The sequence below is a fragment of the Magnolia sinica genome, chromosome 9 (genome assembly GCF_029962835.1).
Source record: "Magnolia sinica isolate HGM2019 chromosome 9, MsV1, whole genome shotgun sequence".
Lineage (NCBI taxonomy): Eukaryota > Viridiplantae > Streptophyta > Magnoliopsida > Magnoliales > Magnoliaceae > Magnolia > Magnolia sinica.
In genome coordinates, this window is record NC_080581.1 from 69,738,244 (window position 1) to 69,745,347 (window position 7,104).

A 7,104-nucleotide genomic window follows, 5' to 3' on the forward strand; every position below is an offset into this window, starting at 1 on the left:
TTGCTACAGGCATGTTTACGACATTGCAATCGGTCATCTTGAACCTTTCAAGAAATTCCTTGACATCTTCTGAGATATATAGATGCCACCATATTTTTGCTTCACTTCAATGCTCAGAGAAAAGGACATCAGACCTCCATCGGTCATCTCGAACTCCTTAAACATGGCCTTCTTGAATTCATCAAACATCGGTCGGCTATTTCCTTGAAACAGCAAATCATCAACATATAGGCATGCTATAAGCATATCGCCATCAGTTTTTTCATGAAATAAACTGCATGCTCATATGGACATTGGGCAAAGCCGTTTTCTTGAAGATAGTTGTCGATGCGTGCATTTCAAGTATGTGGAGCTTGCTTCAACCCATAGAGGGCTTTGTAAGACTCGTATCCTAGTTTGTACTATTCCGTCAACTCCCGCGATCCTTCCCATCGAAGTCCAACAATCCTTTTGAGGCATTATATGGCAGACCATGCAGATCTTTGAGTTGTTGGACCGAGGTTGGAGAGCAGCATCTCCTAGGTCCTGATCTTGTGCTGCAGATGTTAGAGGCTATCGATATCATCAGGTAGAGGATGCACACAGCTCAGAGCCGGTAGAAGAGTTTTGTTGACCGTTGGCGTCATCCCTTAGAGTTTATCGTTGGGGACCATGTGTATCTCAAGGTCTCACCCATGAAGGGTGTGGTTTGTTTTGGAGTGAAGGGCAAGCTTACTCCGAGATTTATAGGACCTTTCGAGATCACTGGGCAAGTTGGCGCAGTGGCCTATCGACTTGCCTTGCCATCTCAGTTGTCTGGCCTCCACAACATTTTTTATATTTCTATGTTAAGGAAGTGTGGGTCAGATATAGTTCCTGTTATTGATTGACAGTCATTGGAGGTTCGTGAGGATGCTTCTTATATTGAGCAGCCAGTTCGTATCCTCGATTGGAAGGACCAGGTCCTCCGGACTAAGGTCATTCCCTTGGTGAAGGTGTAGTGGGGCCATCATAGTGTGGATGAGGTGTCTTGGGAGCGCAAGACGGAGATTCGAGAGCGCTATCCTCATCTTTTCAATGTTTGATTGTATGTTGTATTGTGTTTTGATTATACATGATATTATGTTTCCTATTTCCTTATGAGTTGTGTTTAGCTGCGGTGGTAGTATAAATTTTGAGGATAAAATTTTTATTAAGTGGGGAGAGCTGTAAGACCCTTATCCTAGTCCGTACTGTTCCGTCGACTCCCACGATCCTTCCCATCGAAGGCCGGCAATCCGTAACCTATAATGATGGTTTACGCGTGACCTTAAGTCCTATCCTATAGATTCAAGTCTGCTTAATCTGAGACTTATACCATTGTGACCGCACCATCGCCGCGGTTCCAATGCCCCATCTTGCTCACCGATCCGATACCCTGGTAGGGAGATGTGGGCCGGCGTTTATTTCAAAGAAAATACTACACATTTGTAATCCCAAGAGAATCTCTACAACATGTCCCATCAATCAATCAATTAATCACCTTATGTCAAGTACAAGAGCAACCCATGCTTTCTTTCTCCATAAGTCAAGCAAACTCCAAAAGTTAACAAGTCTCTCACCTCACCCATCACTGACCTCACATCCATCACTCACCTCACATCCATCACCCATCACTCTCTCTCCTTACAACCACCCATTCTCTCTCGCTTTCCCTTCACATTTTTCTAGCCATTCTAAGAGAGAGAAAAGTGGACGTCCAAGCCTTCCCATGGAGAGAAAGGTGTGATGTGTGTGGCCCACTTCCCACCCCAAAATCCTTCATCTTAGCCGTTCAACTCTCATCACCTTCCATCAAAGTGAAGCACAAGGAGACCGACATTCCATCGGATCAGGAAGATCGAACAGTGGGTGCTTTATAGGCTAGATTTTTTATGTTTTGATGATGGGCCAAGTGAGGCCTACCGATTGATGGTATGGATCTCACTTTGGACCCTAGATGTGGCCGATGGCCCACCTTGATTCTCATAATCATTCCATGATGGGGCTATTCTCCATAAACCCCATCATGATGTTTATTTTCCTTGCATGAAAAGAGGTCATCTAGACCGTCCATTTTGGGTGGAGAAGGAATCTCCACCGTTGATCTTTGATTTAGTGGGCCCACATGTAATGGGACCCACTTAATGTATGATTGAATACAAGGGAGGGCTCATAGTGGCGAAGCCCTCCATCACATGTGTCCCTTTCTCTCCCTCCCTCCCTTTTTCATTTGTTTCTATGGTGTGATGATGTGACCGTGTGGCCCACCTGGATGAATCCCATCTTAATGTATGTATTACCTATGCCACCCAACCATTTTTTTTTTGGTGTGGCCCACGTCTATATGTGGGGCCCACCTTAAATGTATGTGTTATGCCCATACCGTCCAACATCCAAGGACGTTGGACGTGAACTAGGAAAAAAATATTAGCTTGATTCACAAGCCTTGAAGAGGGCTGTCCATGTAGGCCCCACCTTGATGAATGAATTAATCCGCACCATCCATTCCATTTCCCAGCTCATTTTAGACATTGAACTGAAAAATGAACCCAATCTGACTGTTTGGTGGGCCATAGTATAGGAAACGGTATTATTACCGTTGAAAGCCACTCCGACATTTCTATACGCCAAAACATACCGCATATTAGGCTTGATTGGTTTGTCTTAAGCCATAGAATGTAATGGCTGGGGTTGATTTTACTGATGCGGGCCCCACCTGAGAAAAACCTTAGAAAAACAAGTTTTTTTAAATATATATATATAGGCAGCAGTGCCTGCTGCTGCAGCGTCAGTAGCGCAGGACGCCGCTGCGCCGTGGATGAAGAGGCAGGGACCACGGTCCCAGCCGTGGGCCCCACTATGATGTGTGTAAAACATCCACACCGTGCATTTGGTGGGCCCCTTCTAGCTGTGTGGCCCCCCTAAAAATCAGCCGTATACACAGCTCAGATGGCCCACACGACAGAAAATAGTGGGGTTGAGCGTCTACCATTGAAGCCTTTTTGCTGTCACATGAGTTTTGGATTAATATGATATTTGTATTTCCTGTTTATCCAGGTCTGTGTGACCGTATCAACAGGTTGGATGGCAGATAAACATTATGGTGGTCCCCACGTGGGACCCACAATGATGTATGTGTTTTGTTCACACCGTCCATGGTATTGGACGGTGGAACACACCATGGTTTATGTGTTTAAACCACCGTCCACTGTCTGAACGATGGGGCCTACCATGATACATGTGTTGTATCCATACGTCCAACCATTTTAAAAGCTCACTTTAGGGCTTGAGACCAAAATTAAGACAGATCTAGGATTAGGTGGACCACACTATAGAAAACAGTGGGTTTGACCGTCCACCATTAAAACCCCTTTCAAGTCAGTGTGACCTTATGATCAGATTGGATGGGAAATATATGTTATGGTGGACCTTAGGAATTTTAATGGTGGAAATCATTATCACCACCTATATTTGGGTGTGCCCCATTTGATATACATAGGGCCCATTGGTGTGGCCGTCCGTTGAGGCCCACCTTGATATATATATATAAGGCCCATGTGATTTGGGCCCATCTTGATGTATTTGTGGCCGGTTGTTGAGGCCCACCTTGATATATATATATATATATATATATATATATATATATATATATATAGAGATATATATATATATATAAGGCCCATGTGATTTGGGCCCATCTTGATGTATTTGTGGCTAGTTGTTGAGGCCCACCTTGATATATATGAGGCCCACATGATGCGGCCCATTGTGATGTATTCAAAGGCCCATGGGATATGACCCATTGCAATGTACATAAGGCCCATTGATGCGGCCCATTTGATGTATCTGAGGCCCATGGGTCAAGGCCTAAAGAGATGTATATAGGTCCATTGCAATGTGTGATTTCATCGTGGTATATATAATGATATTTATAGCGGGCCGTGCCTTGGGAACAATGATGGTTTGATGTCCACATTGTAAGAATAATGTTGGTTAAATGTTCGCATTATAACTCTCCCTAGGGCCCATTGATAGGCCCGTACTTGTTGTGTGTAGGCCATCTAGGCCCATCTACGTTGTAAGGATAGTTCATTACTTTATAACATGCTTTGTACAATTCCATGATTCATGCCTATACGCATCATATGTATACTTGATATGAAGAATGTTTGATCATAGCATAAGCCGTTGGGCTGAGGCATTTACAGGACTCCTTATGAGACAGAGTGCCCCACATGATCGCGTGATACGCGCAAGATTGCTGCATGATTGTACGGTGTGACTCATGCATCTCACATATGTGTGACTTGATCATTGTACGCCCTAGCAACATTAGGGTCATGGCTCAACAGGCACATCATGGATGGCCGTATCGGATACTGAAAATACTTGGTTCTAGAACTGTGGGCACTAAGAATTTTCTTGGGTGAAAATCTCAGAATCTTTTTGGTACCAGGAGGTGCTCCAATGTCTAGACCGAGTGGATACACGAGTGCCCGAGTGCCGAATACCAGTAGGCCACGTCTCCCACTATGTCGTGGTTGGTTGGAAGGGAGTGTGGCCTTATCCGCCGGAGTAAGGGGGCTATAAGCTATGCTGAGTTTGACCAGCTCCTAAATGAGCCCGCTATCGATGAGCCGGGTAAGCATTGGCATACTACTGGTCAGGCGGATAGTGAGGTCTATTCCGCTCGCTGGGCTGTGCAGCTAGGGAGGCGACAGTCAATGTGGAGTGTACTAGACCCCGGTGATATCCCAGAGAGGAACTGTATTGATATGTGTACTTAATGAGTACTGACGTTGCATGCAGATGGCATTGGATCACAGCAGCGCTGAAGCAGGAGTGCACATCAGATTATTTTGGAGTTTTTGATCACCCTGTATTTCTTTTTCTGCATTGTACTTAAAGTTTTTGATATAGTGGATATATGGTGATATTATTTGTGACTTGGTTATGCTATTCATATTGAAAATCCTCCTTGTAGGATCCCAATATCGAAATCTGGCATACGAATGCCAGGAGCCGAGAATGGGGCACTGCGGAGGCTGTCGGTGCCGAATTCGGCGATCAAAAATTTTGTGAGCCCGTTTTCTGAGTTTGGGGCGTGACAGGCTTTCTTTAGTTGATACACCTTATGTTCCTCCCCTTGCATAACAAAGCCTTAAGGCTGGTCAACATTGACTTCTTCTTCCAGAATTCCATTCAGGGATGCAGATTTCACATCTAGTTGGTAGATCATTCAACTGTGATGGGCTGCAAGGGAGATAATCATCCCCACAGTGTCAAGGCGAGCAACAGGAGCGAAGACTTCTTCATAGTTCACCCCGTACTTCTATTTATAGCCCTTTGCTACGAGCCTTGCCTTGTAGCGATCGATCTCACCATCAGCATTTCGCTTGATCTTATACACCCATTTGACGCCAATAGTTTTCTGACAATTAGGAACCGTAGTCAGCTCCCATGTGTCATTTTTCTCTATGGCATGAATTTCTTCTTTCATAGCGATTCTCCAACATTCTTCTTTTATGGCCTCCTGAAACGTCAGAGGCTCATGATCCGCATATAGGCAGAAAAGATTGACCTCTTCATTTTGCTCATAGATGTCACTTAAGCTTTTCATTTTTATAGGTGCCATGGGTGAGGATGAGCTAGCCGAATTTTGACTTGATGGAGTGCTTTCAGGAGTGATGGAATGTACTCTAGGACTTATGTGAACTAATGATGCGGCTAAAGAAGGTGTTGCGGGCGTTTGCTCTTGACGGTCATGCCTTTCTTCATGTTCTTCTGTTTTGACTAGAATATCTTTGGTCGATTCTTTATCGTTCCATTTCCAAGCCTCTTCTTCACTAAAGACCACATCTCTACTCACCACTACTTTATTCGTTACTGGATTGTAAAGCTTGTAGGCTTTAGATCCTTCACTGTAGTCGATGAAGATGCATTTTTCACCACGATCATCAAGCTTCCTTCTTCTTGCTTCTAGAACTTGAGTGTAGGCGACACATCCAAAAATCCTTAAGTGCGCCATGCTCAGTTTGTAGCCACTCCATGCCTCCTGTGGTATCATGTTTCTAACGCTCTTAGTTGGACACCGATTGAGCAGGTAAGCAGTACATGCAACTGCCTCTGCCCAGAAGCTCTTTAGCAGGCCTTTCTCCTTTAACATGGTCCTTGTCATGTCCACGATAGTGCGGTTCTTCCGTTCGGTAATGCCATTCTGCTGTGGCGTGTAGGCTGCAGTGTGTTATTGCTTGATGCCTTGTTCCCTACAAAAATCTCGAAATGCATTTGAGGTGTACTCTCCACCTCTGTCAGATCTGAGTACTTTAATTTTGTGACCACTTTCAACTTTAACATGAGCTTTGAAAATTTTAAAGATAGAGACTTGTAAGCATCTCTTATAGAGAGAGAATAGTTCTCCATATATATGACATACCCCTTCTCAAGGAGTTGGCCGATACTGAGGATGTTATTTTTCATGTTTGGTAGGTAATACACATTAGAGATGTAATTTGGCTCACCATTATTCTGATAAATTTTAACTTTCCTTTGCCTATCACAGGTACCTTTGATGAGTCGCCAAAACTTACGTCGCCACGAACTCTTTCTGTGAGTTCCACGAATAGTTCTTTGTTACCACTCATGTGATTGCTTGCATCAATGTCGAGATACTACACATCTGACCGTTTACATGCCTTTTCTTGTACGAGGAGGAGTGTGAAGTCTTCTTGTGGTGTGATGCTTTAGCATAGTTGGATCGTTCATCTTGATCCACTTTGCTCCAACACTCAGAGGCATAATGGCCGAATTTCTTGCAATTGTGGCATTGAACGTTCTTTATGTTTCCACGATCAAGTATGAATCGGCCTCTACCATTTCCTCTTCTACGGAAACTGGTAAACTTTTGTTAATTTTGTTGATCGCTTGGATGATATCCACGCCCTCTGTATCTTGCACGATTGCTAGTGTCACGACCCCCTCGTTATGTATGGTCATTCTTTTGTTCTTTTAGATTCAACTTAGACTCTAAGGCAAGTTCAAGCGTTGAACCAGCATTCTTTTACATACATTGCTCATGTACTTGCAACGATCCCATCAGTTTTT